General features: G+C 33.6%; 1 pseudogene; it reads right to left on the reverse strand.

Annotated features, from left to right (window-relative positions):
• Nucleotides 1-18,056, reverse strand: part of LOC135513362 (ryanodine receptor 2-like) — a 358,078-nt pseudogene that overhangs the window by 338,211 nt on the left and 1,811 nt on the right.

The following is an 18,056-nucleotide window of genomic DNA, read 5'->3' on the forward strand; positions in this document are numbered from 1 at the left end:
CTACAGGTGAATATAATATAGTAACTATCTAACCTGACTACAGGTGAATATAATATAGTAACTATCTAACCTGACTACAGGTGAATATAATATAGTAACTATCTTACCTGACCACAGGTGAATATAATATAGTAACTATCTAACCTGACTACAGGTGAATATAATATAGTAACTATCTAACCTGACTACAGGTGAATATAATATAGTAACTATCTAACCTGACTACAGGTGAATATAATATAGTAACTATCTAACTATCTAACCTGACTACAGGTGAATATAATATAGTAACTCTCTAACCTGACTACAGGTGAATATAATATAGTAACTATCTAACCTGACTACAGGTGAATATAATATAGTAACTATCTAACTATCTAACCTGACTACAGGTGAATATAATATAGTAACTCTCTAACCTGACTACAGGTGAATATAATATAGTAACTATCTAACTATCTAACCTGACTACAGGTGAATATAATATAGTAACTATCTAACCTGACTACAGGTGAATATAATATAGTAACTATCTAACCTGACTACAGGTGAATATAATATAGTAACTATCTAACCTGACCACAGGTGAATATAATATAGTAACTATCTAACCTGACTACAGGTGAATATAATATAGTAACTATCTAACCTGACTACAGGTGAATATAATATAGTAACTATCTAACTATCTAACCTGACTACAGGTGAATATAATATAGTAGCTATCTAACCTGACTACAGGTGAATATAATATAGTAACTATCTAACCTGACTACAGGTGAATATAATATAGTAACTATCTAACCTGACTACAGGTGAATATAATATAGTAACTATCTAACCTGACCACAGGTGAATATAATATAGTAACTATCTTACCTGACTACAGGTGAATATAATATAGTAACTATCTAACCTGACTACAGGTGAATATAATATAGTAACTATCTAACCTGACCACAGGTGAATATAATATAGTAACTATCTAACCTGACCACAGGTGAATATAATATAGTAACTATCTAACTATCTTACCTGAATACAGGTGAATATAATATAGTAACTATCTAACCTGACTACAGGTGAATATAATATAGTAACTATCTAACCTGACTACAGGTGAATATAATATAGTAACTATCTAACCTGACCACAGGTGAATATAATATAGTAACTATCTAACCTGACCACAGGTGAATATAATATAGTAACTATCTAACCTGACCACAGGTGAATATAATATAGTAACTATCTAACCTGACCACAGGTGAATATAAAATAGTAACTATCTAACCTGACCACAGGTGAATATAATATAGTAACTATCTAACTATCTAACCTGACTACAGGTGAATATAATATAGTAACTATCTAACCTGACTACAGGTGAATATAATATAGTAACTATCTAACTATCTAACCTGACTACAGGTGAATATAATATAGTAACTCTCTAACCTGACTACAGGTGAATATAATATAGTAACTATCTAACTATCTAACCTGACTACAGGTGAATAAAATATAGTAACTATCTAACCTGACCACAGGTGAATATAATATAGTAACTATCTAACCTGACTACAGGTGAATATAATATAGTAACTATCTAACCTGACTACAGGTGAATATAATATAGTAACTATCTAACCTGACCACAGGTGAATATAATATAGTAACTATCTAACCTGACTACAGGTGAATATAATATAGTAACTATCTAACTATCTAACCTGACTACAGGTGAATATAATATAGTAACTCTCTAACCTGACTACAGGTGAATATAATATAGTAACTATCTAACTATCTAACCTGACTACAGGTGAATATAATATAGTAACTCTCTAACCTGACCACAGGTGAATATAATATAGTAACTATCTAACTATCTAACCTGACTACAGGTGAATATAATATAGTAACTATCTAACCTGACTACAGGTGAATATAATATAGTAACTATCTAACCTGACCACAGGTGAATATAATATAGTAACTATCTAACCTGACTACAGGTGAATATAATATAGTAACTATCTAACCTGACTACAGGTGAATATAATATAGTAACTATCTAACCTGACCACAGGTGAATATAATATAGTAACTATCTAACCTGACTACAGGTGAATATAATATAGTAACTATCTAACCTGACTACAGGTGAATAAAATATAGTAACTATCTAACCTGACTACAGGTGAATATAATATAGTAACTATCTAACCTGACCACAGGTGAATATAATATAGTAAATATCTTACCTGACTACAGGTGAATATAATATAGTAACTATCTAACCTGACCACAGGTGAATATAATATAGTAACTATCTAACCTGACTACAGGTGAATATAATATAGTAAATATCTTACCTGACTACAGGTGAATATAATATAGTAACTATCTAACCTGACCACAGGTGAATATAATATAGTAACTATCTAACCTGACTACAGGTGAATATAATATAGTAACTATCTAACCTGACTACAGATGAATATAATATAGTAACTATCTTACCTGACCACAGGTGAATATAATATAGTAACTATCTAACCTGACCACAGGTGAATATAATATAGTAACTATCTAACCTGACTACAGGTGAATATAATATAGTAACTATCTTACCTGACTACAGGTGAATATAATATAGTAACTATCTAACCTGACTACAGGTGAATATAATATAGTAACTATCTAACCTGACTACAGATGAATATAATATAGTAACTATCTTACCTGACCACAGGTGAATATAATATAGTAACTATCTAACCTGACTACAGGTGAATATAATATAGTAACTATCTTACCTGACTACAGGTGAATATAATATAGTAACTATCTAACCTGACTACAGGTGAATATAATATAGTAACTATCTTACCTGACTACAGGTGAATATAATATAGTAACTATCTAACTATCTAACCTGACTATAGGTGAATATAATATAGTAACTATCTAACCTGACTACAGGTGAATATAATATAGTAACTATCTAACCTGACTACAGATGAATATAATATAGTAACTATCTGACTACAGGTGAATATAATATAGTAACTATCTAACTATCTAACCTGACTATAGGTGAATATAATATAGTAACTATCTAACCTGACTACAGGTGAATATAATATAGTAACTATCTAACTATCTAACCTGACTATAGGTGAATATAATATAGTAACTATCTAACCTGACCACAGGTGAATATAATATAGTAACTATCTAACCTGACTACAGATGAATATAATATAGTAACTATCTAACTATCTAACCTGACCACAGGTGAATATAATATAGTAACTATCTAACCTGACTACAGGTGAATATAATATAGTAACTATCTAACCTGACTACAGGTGAATATAATATAGTAACTATCTAACCTGACTACAGGTGAATATAATATAGTAACTATCTAACTATCTAACCTGACTACAGGTGAATATAATATAGTAACTATCTAACCTGACTACAGGTGAATATAATATAGTAACTATCTAACCTGACCACAGGTGAATATAATATAGTAACTATCTAACTAAATAACATGACTACAGGTGAATATAATATAGTAACTATCTAACTATCTAACCTGACTACAGGTGAATATAATATAGTAACTATCTAACCTGACTACAGGTGAATATAATATAGTAACTCTCTAACTATCTTACCTGACCACAGGTGAATATAATATAGTAACTATCTAACCTGACTACAGGTGAATATAATATAGTAACTATCTAACCTGACCACAGGTGAATATAATATAGTAACTATCTAACCTGACCACAGGTGAATATAATATAGTAACTATCTAACCTGACCACAGGTGAATATAATATAGTAACTATCTAACCTGACCACAGGTGAATATAATATAGTAACTATCTAACCTGACTACAGGTGAATATAATATAGTAACTATCTAACCTGACTACAGGTGAATATAATATAGTAACTATCTAAACTGACTACAGGTGAATATAATATAGTAACTATCTAACCTGACTACAGGTGAATATAATATAGTAACTATCTAACTATCTGACCTGACTACAGGTGAATATAATATAGTAACTATCTAACCTGACTACAGGTGAATATAATATAGTAACTATCTAACCTGACTACAGGTGAATATAATATAGTAACTATCTAACTATCTAACCTGACTACAGGTGAATATAATATAGTAACTATCTAACCTGACTACAGGTGAATATAATACAGTAACTATCTAACCTGACTACAGGTGAATATAATATAGTAACTATCTTACCTGACTACAGGTGAATATAATATAGTAACTATCTAACCTGACCACAGGTGAATATAATATAGTAACTATCTAACTATCTTACCTGAATACAGGTGAATATAATATAGTAACTATCTAACTATCTTACCTGAATACAGGTGAATATAATATAGTAACTATCTAACCTGACCACAGGTGAATATAATATAGTAACTATCTAACCTGACTACAGGTGAATATAATATAGTAACTATCTAACCTGACCACAGGTGAATATAATATAGTAACTATCTAACCTGACCACAGGTGAATATAATATAGTAACTATCTTACCTGACTACAGGTGAATATAATATAGTAACTATCTAACCTGACCACAGGTGAATATAATATAGTAACTATCTAACTATCTAACCTGACCACAGGTGAATATAATATAGTAACTATCTAACCTGACTACAGGTGAATATAATATAGTAACTATCTTACCTGACTACAGGTGAATATAATATAGTAACTATCTAACCTGACTACAGGTGAATATAATATAGTAACTATCTAACCTGACTACAGGTGAATATAATATAGTAACTATCTAACCTGACCACAGGTGAATATAATATAGTAACTATCTAACCTGACTACAGGTGAATATAATATAGTAACTATCTAACCTGACTACAGGTGAATATAATACAGTAACTATCTAACCTGACTACAGGTGAATATAATATAGTAACTATCTTACCTGACTACAGGTGAATATAATATAGTAACTATCTAACCTGACTACAGGTGAATATAATATAGTAACTATCTAACTATCTAACCTGACTACAGGTGAATATAATATAGTAAATATCTAACCTGACTACAGGTGAATATAATATAGTAACTATCTAACCTGACTACAGGTGAATATAATATAGTAACTATCTAACCTGACTACAGGTGAATATAATATAGTAACTATCTAACTATCTAACCTGACTACAGGTGAATATAATATAGTAACTATCTAACTATCTAACCTGACTACAGGTGAATATAATATAGTAACTATCTAACCTGACTACAGGTGAATATAATATAGTAACTATCTAACCTGACTACAGGTGAATATAATATAGTAACTATCTAACCTGACTACAGGTGAATATAATATAGTAACTATCTAACCTGACTACAGGTGAATATAATATAGTAACTATCTAACCTGACTACAGGTGAATATAATATAGTAACTATCTTACCTGACCACAGGTGAATATAATATAGTAACTATCTAACCTGACTACAGGTGAATATAATATAGTAACTATCTAACCTGACTACAGGTGAATATAATATAGTAACTATCTAACCTGACTACAGGTGAATATAATATAGTAACTATCTAACTATCTAACCTGACTACAGGTGAATATAATATAGTAACTCTCTAACCTGACTACAGGTGAATATAATATAGTAACTATCTAACCTGACTACAGGTGAATATAATATAGTAACTATCTAACTATCTAACCTGACTACAGGTGAATATAATATAGTAACTCTCTAACCTGACTACAGGTGAATATAATATAGTAACTATCTAACTATCTAACCTGACTACAGGTGAATATAATATAGTAACTATCTAACCTGACTACAGGTGAATATAATATAGTAACTATCTAACCTGACTACAGGTGAATATAATATAGTAACTATCTAACCTGACCACAGGTGAATATAATATAGTAACTATCTAACCTGACTACAGGTGAATATAATATAGTAACTATCTAACCTGACTACAGGTGAATATAATATAGTAACTATCTAACTATCTAACCTGACTACAGGTGAATATAATATAGTAGCTATCTAACCTGACTACAGGTGAATATAATATAGTAACTATCTAACCTGACTACAGGTGAATATAATATAGTAACTATCTAACCTGACTACAGGTGAATATAATATAGTAACTATCTAACCTGACCACAGGTGAATATAATATAGTAACTATCTTACCTGACTACAGGTGAATATAATATAGTAACTATCTAACCTGACTACAGGTGAATATAATATAGTAACTATCTAACCTGACCACAGGTGAATATAATATAGTAACTATCTAACCTGACCACAGGTGAATATAATATAGTAACTATCTAACTATCTTACCTGAATACAGGTGAATATAATATAGTAACTATCTAACCTGACTACAGGTGAATATAATATAGTAACTATCTAACCTGACTACAGGTGAATATAATATAGTAACTATCTAACCTGACCACAGGTGAATATAATATAGTAACTATCTAACCTGACCACAGGTGAATATAATATAGTAACTATCTAACCTGACCACAGGTGAATATAATATAGTAACTATCTAACCTGACCACAGGTGAATATAAAATAGTAACTATCTAACCTGACCACAGGTGAATATAATATAGTAACTATCTAACTATCTAACCTGACTACAGGTGAATATAATATAGTAACTATCTAACCTGACTACAGGTGAATATAATATAGTAACTATCTAACTATCTAACCTGACTACAGGTGAATATAATATAGTAACTCTCTAACCTGACTACAGGTGAATATAATATAGTAACTATCTAACTATCTAACCTGACTACAGGTGAATAAAATATAGTAACTATCTAACCTGACCACAGGTGAATATAATATAGTAACTATCTAACCTGACTACAGGTGAATATAATATAGTAACTATCTAACCTGACTACAGGTGAATATAATATAGTAACTATCTAACCTGACCACAGGTGAATATAATATAGTAACTATCTAACCTGACTACAGGTGAATATAATATAGTAACTATCTAACTATCTAACCTGACTACAGGTGAATATAATATAGTAACTCTCTAACCTGACTACAGGTGAATATAATATAGTAACTATCTAACTATCTAACCTGACTACAGGTGAATATAATATAGTAACTCTCTAACCTGACCACAGGTGAATATAATATAGTAACTATCTAACTATCTAACCTGACTACAGGTGAATATAATATAGTAACTATCTAACCTGACTACAGGTGAATATAATATAGTAACTATCTAACCTGACCACAGGTGAATATAATATAGTAACTATCTAACCTGACTACAGGTGAATATAATATAGTAACTATCTAACCTGACTACAGGTGAATATAATATAGTAACTATCTAACCTGACCACAGGTGAATATAATATAGTAACTATCTAACCTGACTACAGGTGAATATAATATAGTAACTATCTAACCTGACTACAGGTGAATAAAATATAGTAACTATCTAACCTGACTACAGGTGAATATAATATAGTAACTATCTAACCTGACCACAGGTGAATATAATATAGTAAATATCTTACCTGACTACAGGTGAATATAATATAGTAACTATCTAACCTGACCACAGGTGAATATAATATAGTAACTATCTAACCTGACTACAGGTGAATATAATATAGTAAATATCTTACCTGACTACAGGTGAATATAATATAGTAACTATCTAACCTGACCACAGGTGAATATAATATAGTAACTATCTAACCTGACCACAGGTGAATATAATATAGTAACTATCTAACTATCTAACCTGACCACAGGTGAATATAATATAGTAACTATCTAACCTGACTACAGGTGAATATAATATAGTAACTATCTAACCTGACTACAGGTGAATATAATATAGTAACTATCTAACCTGACCACAGGTGAATATAATATAGTAAATATCTTACCTGACTACAGGTGAATATAATATAGTAACTATCTAACCTGACCACAGGTGAATATAATATAGTAACTATCTAACCTGACCACAGGTGAATATAATATAGTAACTATCTAACCTGACTACAGGTGAATATAATATAGTAACTATCTAACTATCTAACCTGACTACAGGTGAATATAATATAGTAACTATCTAACCTGACTACAGGTGAATATAATATAGTAACTATCTAACTATCTAACCTGACTACAGGTGAATATAATATAGTAACTATCTAACCTGACCACAGGTGAATATAATATAGTAACTATCTAACCTGACTACAGGTGAATATAATATAGTAACTATCTAACCTGACCACAGGTGAATATAATATAGTAACTATCTTACCTGACCACAGGTGAATATAATATAGTAACTATCTTACCTGACCACAGGTGAATATAATATAGTAACTATCTAACCTGACTACAGGTGAATATAATATAGTAACTATCTTACCTGACCACAGGTGAATATAATATAGTAACTATCTAACCTGACTACAGGTGAATATAATATAGTAACTATCTAACCTGACCACAGGTGAATATAATATAGTAACTATCTTACCTGACCACAGGTGAATATAATATAGTAACTATCTTACCTGACCACAGGTGAATATAATATAGTAACTATCTAACCTGACTACAGGTGAATATAATATAGTAACTATCTAACCTGACTACAGGTGAATATAATATAGTAACTATCTAACCTGACTACAGGTGAATATAATATAGTAACTATCTAACCTGACCACAGGTGAATATAATATAGTAACTATCTTACCTGACTACAGGTGAATATAATATAGTAACTATCTAACCTGACTACAGGTGAATATAATATAGTAACTATCTAACCTGACCACAGGTGAATATAATATAGTAACTATCTAACCTGACCACAGGTGAATATAATATAGTAACTATCTAACTATCTTACCTGAATACAGGTGAATATAATATAGTAACTATCTAACCTGACTACAGGTGAATATAATATAGTAACTATCTAACCTGACTACAGGTGAATATAATATAGTAACTATCTAACCTGACCACAGGTGAATATAATATAGTAACTATCTAACCTGACCACAGGTGAATATAATATAGTAACTATCTAACCTGACCACAGGTGAATATAATATAGTAACTATCTAACCTGACCACAGGTGAATATAAAATAGTAACTATCTAACCTGACCACAGGTGAATATAATATAGTAACTATCTAACTATCTAACCTGACTACAGGTGAATATAATATAGTAACTATCTAACCTGACTACAGGTGAATATAATATAGTAACTATCTAACTATCTAACCTGACTACAGGTGAATATAATATAGTAACTCTCTAACCTGACTACAGGTGAATATAATATAGTAACTATCTAACTATCTAACCTGACTACAGGTGAATAAAATATAGTAACTATCTAACCTGACCACAGGTGAATATAATATAGTAACTATCTAACCTGACTACAGGTGAATATAATATAGTAACTATCTAACCTGACTACAGGTGAATATAATATAGTAACTATCTAACCTGACCACAGGTGAATATAATATAGTAACTATCTAACCTGACTACAGGTGAATATAATATAGTAACTATCTAACTATCTAACCTGACTACAGGTGAATATAATATAGTAACTCTCTAACCTGACTACAGGTGAATATAATATAGTAACTATCTAACTATCTAACCTGACTACAGGTGAATATAATATAGTAACTCTCTAACCTGACCACAGGTGAATATAATATAGTAACTATCTAACTATCTAACCTGACTACAGGTGAATATAATATAGTAACTATCTAACCTGACTACAGGTGAATATAATATAGTAACTATCTAACCTGACCACAGGTGAATATAATATAGTAACTATCTAACCTGACTACAGGTGAATATAATATAGTAACTATCTAACCTGACTACAGGTGAATATAATATAGTAACTATCTAACCTGACCACAGGTGAATATAATATAGTAACTATCTAACCTGACTACAGGTGAATATAATATAGTAACTATCTAACCTGACTACAGGTGAATAAAATATAGTAACTATCTAACCTGACTACAGGTGAATATAATATAGTAACTATCTAACCTGACCACAGGTGAATATAATATAGTAAATATCTTACCTGACTACAGGTGAATATAATATAGTAACTATCTAACCTGACCACAGGTGAATATAATATAGTAACTATCTAACCTGACTACAGGTGAATATAATATAGTAAATATCTTACCTGACTACAGGTGAATATAATATAGTAACTATCTAACCTGACCACAGGTGAATATAATATAGTAACTATCTAACCTGACCACAGGTGAATATAATATAGTAACTATCTAACTATCTAACCTGACCACAGGTGAATATAATATAGTAACTATCTAACCTGACTACAGGTGAATATAATATAGTAACTATCTAACCTGACTACAGGTGAATATAATATAGTAACTATCTAACCTGACCACAGGTGAATATAATATAGTAAATATCTTACCTGACTACAGGTGAATATAATATAGTAACTATCTAACCTGACCACAGGTGAATATAATATAGTAACTATCTAACCTGACCACAGGTGAATATAATATAGTAACTATCTAACCTGACTACAGGTGAATATAATATAGTAACTATCTAACTATCTAACCTGACTACAGGTGAATATAATATAGTAACTATCTAACCTGACTACAGGTGAATATAATATAGTAACTATCTAACTATCTAACCTGACTACAGGTGAATATAATATAGTAACTATCTAACCTGACCACAGGTGAATATAATATAGTAACTATCTAACCTGACTACAGGTGAATATAATATAGTAACTATCTAACCCGACCACAGGTGAATATAATATAGTAACTATCTTACCTGACCACAGGTGAATATAATATAGTAACTATCTTACCTGACCACAGGTGAATATAATATAGTAACTATCTAACCTGACTACAGGTGAATATAATATAGTAACTATCTTACCTGACCACAGGTGAATATAATATAGTAACTATCTAACCTGACTACAGGTGAATATAATATAGTAACTATCTAACCTGACTACAGGTGAATATAATATAGTAACTATCTAACCTGACCACAGGTGAATATAATATAGTAACTATCTAACCTGACTACAGGTGAATATAATATAGTAACTATCTAACCTGACCACAGGTGAATATAATATAGTAACTATCTAACCTGACCACAGGTGAATATAATATAGTAACTATCTAACCTGACTACAGGTGAATATAATATAGTAACTATCTAACCTGACTACAGGTGAATATAATATAGTAACTATCTAACCTGACTACAGGTGAATATAATATAGTAACTATCTAACTATCTAACCTGACTACAGGTGAATATAATATAGTAACTATCTAACCTGACTACAGGTGAATATAATATAGTAACTATCTAACCTGACCACAGGTGAATATAATATAGTAACTATCTAACCTGACCACAGGTGAATATAATATAGTAACTATCTAACCTGACTACAGGTGAATATAATATAGTAACTATCTAACCTGACTACAGGTGAATATAATATAGTAACTATCTAACTATCTAACCTGACTACAGGTGAATATAATACAGTAACTATCTTACCTGACCACAGGTGAATATAATATAGTAACTATCTAACCTGACTACAGGTGAATATAATATAGTAACTATCTAACTATCTAACCTGACTACAGGTGAATATAATACAGTAACTATCTTACCTGACCACAGGTGAATATAATATAGTAACTATCTAACCTGACTACAGGTGAATATAATATAGTAACTATCTAACTATCTAACCTGACTACAGGTGAATATAATACAGTAACTATCTTACCTGACTACAGGTGAATATAATATAGTAACTATCTAACTATCTAACCTGACTACAGGTGAATATAATATAGTAACTATCTAACCTGACTACAGGTGAATATAATATAGTAACTATCTAACTATCTAACCTGACTACAGGTGAATATAATACAGTAACTATCTTACCTGACCACAGGTGAATATAATATAGTAACTATCTAACCTGACTACAGGTGAATATAATATAGTAACTATCTAACTATCTAACCTGACTACAGGTGAATATAATACAGTAACTATCTTACCTGACCACAGGTGAATATAATACAGTAACTATCTTACCTGACCACAGGTGCAAGCCGTCGAATCCATAGGAATACAGGTCGTCACCGAGCCCGTTCCCCCCCCAGCCCTCTCCTCCACCGGGGTAGGGTTGGTAGCCGTCCGTGGTGGCCCAGCCCACTCTGAGATGTGTGGCTTCGGCCGTAACGAAGGGCAACACCTGGTCCACCATCAGCTCATAATACCACTTCCTGTACTGGGCGGAGCCTTCACTCACACCCAGGAAGATGTTAGGCCTCATGCTGCCATGTGGGAAGAAGCATAACAAGGGGTTAATGTCGGTTAAAGTTCAATACTGGAACAATGTTGTTTTTCTTGTCTATATTGAATACATAATTTAAACATTCACAGTGTAGGTTTTGAAAAAGTATGTGAACCCCCCTAGGCTAATGACTTCTCCAAAAGCTAATTGGAGTCAGCTAACCTGGAGTCCAATCAATGAGACGAGATTGGAGAAGTTGGATAGAGCTGCCTTGCGCTAGAAAAAACACTCAAAAAAATGTGAGTTTGTTATTCTCAAGAAGCATTGCCTGATGTGAACCAGGCCTCGAACAGAAGAGATCTCAGAAGACCTAAGATGAAGAATCGTTGACTTTCATAAAGCTGGAAAGGGTTGCAAAAGTATCTTTAAGAACCTTGATGTTCATAAGAGTAAGACAAATTGTCTGTAAATGGAGAAAGTTCAGCACTGTTGCTGCTCTCCCTGAGTGGCCGTCCTGCAAAGATGACTACAAGAGCCCAGCGCAGAATGTTCAATGACGTTAAGAAGAATCCTAGAGTGTCAGCTAAAGACCTACAGAAATCTCTGGAACATGCTGACATCTCTGTTGACGAGTCTACGATACGTAAAACACTAAACAAGAATGGTGTTCATGGGAGGACACCACGGAAGAAGACATTGCTGTCCAAAAAAAACCCATTGCTGCACGTCTGAAGTTTACAGAAGAGCACCTGGATGTTCCACAGCGCTGTTGGCAGAATATTCTGTGGACAGATGGAACTACAGATGAGTCGTTTGGAAGAAACACAACACTATGTGTGGAGAAAACAAGTCACAGTACACCAACATCAACCTCATCCCAACTGTAAAGTCTGGATGGGAGCATCATGGTTTGGGGCTGCTTTGCTGCCTCAGGGCCTGGACTGCTTGCTATCATCAACGGAAAAATTAATTCCCAAGTTTATCGAGAAATTTTGCAGGAGAATGTAAGGCGATCTGTCCACCAGTTGAAGCTCAAAAGAAGTTGGGTGATGAAACAGGACAAAGACCCAAAACACAGAAGTAAATCAACAACAGAATGTCTTCAACAGAAGAAAAATACACCTTCTGGAGTGGCCCAGTCAGAGTCCTGACCTCAACCCGATTGAGATGCTGTGACATGACCTCGAGAGAGCAGTTCACACCAGACATCCCAAGAATATTGCAGAACTGAAAGAGTTTTGTAAAGAGGAATGGTCCAAAATTCCTCCTAATCGTTGTGCAGGTCTGATCCACAACTACAGAAAACGTTTGGTTGAGGGTTTTACTGCCAAAGGAGGGTCAACCAGTTATTAAATCCAAGGGTTCACATACTTTCCCCTCCCTGCACTGTGAATGTTTACACTGTGTGTTCAATAAAGACATGAACACGTATAATTATTTGTGTGTTATTAGTTTAAGCAGACTGTGTTTGTCTATTGATGTGACCTAGATGAAGATCAGATCAAATTTTATGACCAATTTATGCAGAAATCCAGATATTTCCAAAGGGTTCACATACTGTTTCTTGCCACTGTATACAAACAAGATGAGCATAAACCTAACATATTACATATCGAGACACATTTTCAATATTTCAAAAAGTTGTGTATGTATTGCTTTTTGTTTGTACACTTACTGATATAATTTAAATATTATTTTGAAATGATCTTAAACAATGTGAAGAGGTGTCTGTTCTCCTCCCACCTCATTTGATGGATAAAGAATCTGCCCTGAAAAATTAACCAACCAACAATGAAAACTATCATTAGGATCCATATCATTTGGATCAAAATAAAACATACTATCAGAGTATTAAAAATTAACATTAAATAGTAATTTCTTTAAAATTAAATATTTTAACTCACTCCAATTATCTTCTGACATAAGAACAGTTCCAAAATAAATGGTCAAGAGGCTCTGGGTCACAACCACAAAATACACATTTGTTATCAATAGAATCTGTGTATAATAAAGGTGTTTACAGGGTTGACTGCTGTTGTTAGCACAGACCGCTCAGATCAATCCTTAAAGACATGGGCTTTAAAAGGTGTGAATGGGTGTAGACAAAGAAGGGCTCTCCAGTAGGTACCAAAACATTCAAAGGCTATTTTCTCAAAGGTGAGTTTACATGTTTATCAACTTTCAAAGCAAAATGACTCTCCCATAGTTCCTCAACTGAAATGATCTACCATGTTGTAGCTCTGAGTCTCTACTTTTATCCAATGTAAAAATACAAATACATTCTAAATGTTCTACCTTTGACCGATTTGAGCGTCAGTCACAAATGTGATATTTTTTTTTCTTTTCTTTTATACATTTGCAAATAGTTCAAAAAACCTGTTTTTGTTTTGTTAATATGAGGTATTGTGCTGTCATTATGGGGTATTGTGCTGTCATTATGAGGTATTGTGCTGTCATTATGGGGTATTGTGCTGTCATTATGAGGTACTGTGCTGTCATTATGAGGTATTGTGCTGTCATTATGAGGTATTGTGATGTCATTATGAGGTATTGTGATGTCATTATGGGGTATTGTGATGTCATTATGAGGTATTGTGCTGTCATTATGAGGTACTGTGCTGTCATTATGAGGTATTGTGCTGTCATTATGAGGTATTGTGATGTCATTATGAGGTACTGTGCTGTCATTATGAGGTATTGTGATGTCATTATGAGGTATTGTGATGTCATTATGAGGTATTGTGATGTCATTATGGGGTATTGTGATGTCATTATGAGGTATTGTGCTGTCATTATGAGGTACTGTGCTGTCATTATGAGGTATTGTGCTGTCATTATGAGGTATTGTGCTGTCATTATGAGGTATTGTGCTGTCATTATGAGGTATTGTGATGTCATGAGGTATTGTGATGTCATTATGAGGTATTGTGATGTCATTATGAGGTATTGTGCTGTCATTATGAGGTATTGTGATGTCATTATGAGGTATTGTGATGTCATTATGAGGTATTGTGCTGTCATTATGAGGTACTGTGCTGTCATTATGAGGTATTGTGCTGTCATTATGAGGTATTGTGCTGTCATTATGAGGTATTGTGCTGTCATTATGAGGTATTGTGCTGTCATTATGAGGTACTGTCCTGTCATTATGAGTTATTGTGCTGTCATTATGGGGTATTGTGATGTCATTATGAGTTATTGTGCTGTCATTATGGGGTATTGTGATGTCATTATGAGGTATTGTGATGTCATTATGAGGTATTGTGATGTCATTATGAGGTACTGTGCTGTCATTATGAGGTATTGTGATGTCATTATGAGGTATTGTGATGTCATTGAGGTATTGTGCTGTCATTATGGGGTATTGTGATGTCATTATGAGGTATTGTGATGTCATTATGAGGTATTGTGATGTCATTATGGGGTATTGTGATGTCATTATGAGGTATTGTGCTGTCATTATGAGGTATTGTGATGTCATTATGGGGTATTGTGATGTCATTATGAGGTATTGTGATGTCATTATGAGGTATTGTGATGTCATTATGGGGTATTGTGATGTCATTTTGAGGTATTGTGATGTCATTATGAGGTATTGTGATGTCATTATGGGGTATTGTGCTGTCATTATGGGGTAGTGTGTGTAAATTGATGAGTTTTGAATAAGGCTGTAACGTAACAAAATGTGTTAAAAGTCAAGGGGGTCTGAATACTTTACGAATGCACTGCGTTACCCACTGGCCAATCCATACATACTCTACATACATACTTCATTACCCACTGACCCATCCTAACCACAGCCAATCAAGAAAAGGATAACAGACTAATGTCAATTGAACTGTCAACTGTCAATCATATCATCTAACTCAAGTGTAGTGTGATTCAATACATCTGAACAACCATGTACCATCATCTGAAAATAAAGACTGAGGTCAGAGACATCAGCATAATGGCTGACTGGTGGATTGTATTGAGCCCTGGACTCTAGTGTTCTATGAGGGAATCTACACCGGCTCTGAGACTTGTCCGATTTTTATTTATTTATTATTTTATTTTTATTTAACCAGGTAGGCTAGTTGAGAACACCTTTATTTAACCAGGTAGGCTAGTTGAGAACACCTTTATTTAACCAGGTAGGCCAGTTGAGAACAAGTTCTCATTTACAACTGCGACCTGGCCAAGATAAAGCATAGCAGTGTGAACAGACAACACAGAGATACACATGGAGTAAACAATAAACAAGTCAATAACACAGTAGAAAAAAAAGGGTCTATATACATTGTGTGCAAAAGGCATGAGGAGGTTGGCGAATAATTACAATTTAGCAGATTAACACTGGAGTGATAAATGATCAGATGGTCATGTGCAGGTAGAGATACTGGTGTGCAAAAGAGCAGAAAAGTAAATAAATAAAAACAGTATGGGGATGAGGTAGGTGAAAATGGGTGGGCTATTTACCGATGGACTATGTACAGCTGCAGCGATCGGTTAGCTGCTCAGATAGCAGATGTTTGAAGTTGGCGAGGGAGATAAAAGTCTCCAACTTCAGCGATTTTTGCAATTCGTTCCAGTCACAGGCAGCAGAGAACTGGAAGGAAAAGCGGCCAAATGAGGTGTTGGCTTTAGGGATGATCAGTGAGATACACCTGCTGGAGCGCGTGCTACGGGTGGGTGTTGCCATTGTGACCAGTGAACTGAGATAATGCGGAGTTTTACCTAGCATGGCCTTGTAGATGACCTGGAGCCAGTGGGTCTGGTGACGAATATGTAGCGAGGGCCAGCCGACTAGAGCATACAGGTTGCAGTGGTGGATGGTATAAGGTGCTTTAGTGACAAAACGGATGGCACTGTGATAAACTGCATCCAGTTTGCTGAGTAGAGTATTGGAAGCTATTTTGTAGATGACATAGCCGAAGTCGAGGATTGGTAGGATAGTCAGTTTTACTAGGGTAAGTTTGGCGGCGTGAGTGAAGGAGGCTTTGTTGCGGAATAGAAAGCCGACTCTAGATTTGATTTTAGATGTGGCAGGGCTTGCATACGATCACGGATCACAAAGGGAAACCCAGCCGCAAGCTGCCCAGTGACGAGAGCCTACCAAATGAGTGAAATATATTCTATGCTCAATTCGAGGCTAGCAACGCTGAACTATGCATGAGAGCACCATCTGTTCCAGATGATAGTGAGATCACGCTCTCCATAGCCGATGTGAGTAAGACCTTGTCAACATTCACAAGGCTGCAGGGCCAGACGGATTACCAGGACGTGTACTGCGAGCATGCGCTGACCAGTTGGCTAGTGTCTTCACTGACATTTTCAACCTCCTCCTGACCCAGTCTGTAATACCATCATGTTTCAAGCAGACCACCATAGTACCTGTGCCCAAGAATGCCAAGGTAAGTTGTCTAAATGACTATCGCCCCGTCACACTCATATCTATAAACATGAAATGCTTTTGAAAAGCTGGTCATGGCTCACATCAACACCA

The sequence above is a fragment of the Oncorhynchus masou genome, chromosome 24 (assembly GCF_036934945.1).
Source record: "Oncorhynchus masou masou isolate Uvic2021 chromosome 24, UVic_Omas_1.1, whole genome shotgun sequence".
Classification (NCBI taxonomy): Eukaryota; Metazoa; Chordata; class Actinopteri; order Salmoniformes; family Salmonidae; genus Oncorhynchus; species Oncorhynchus masou.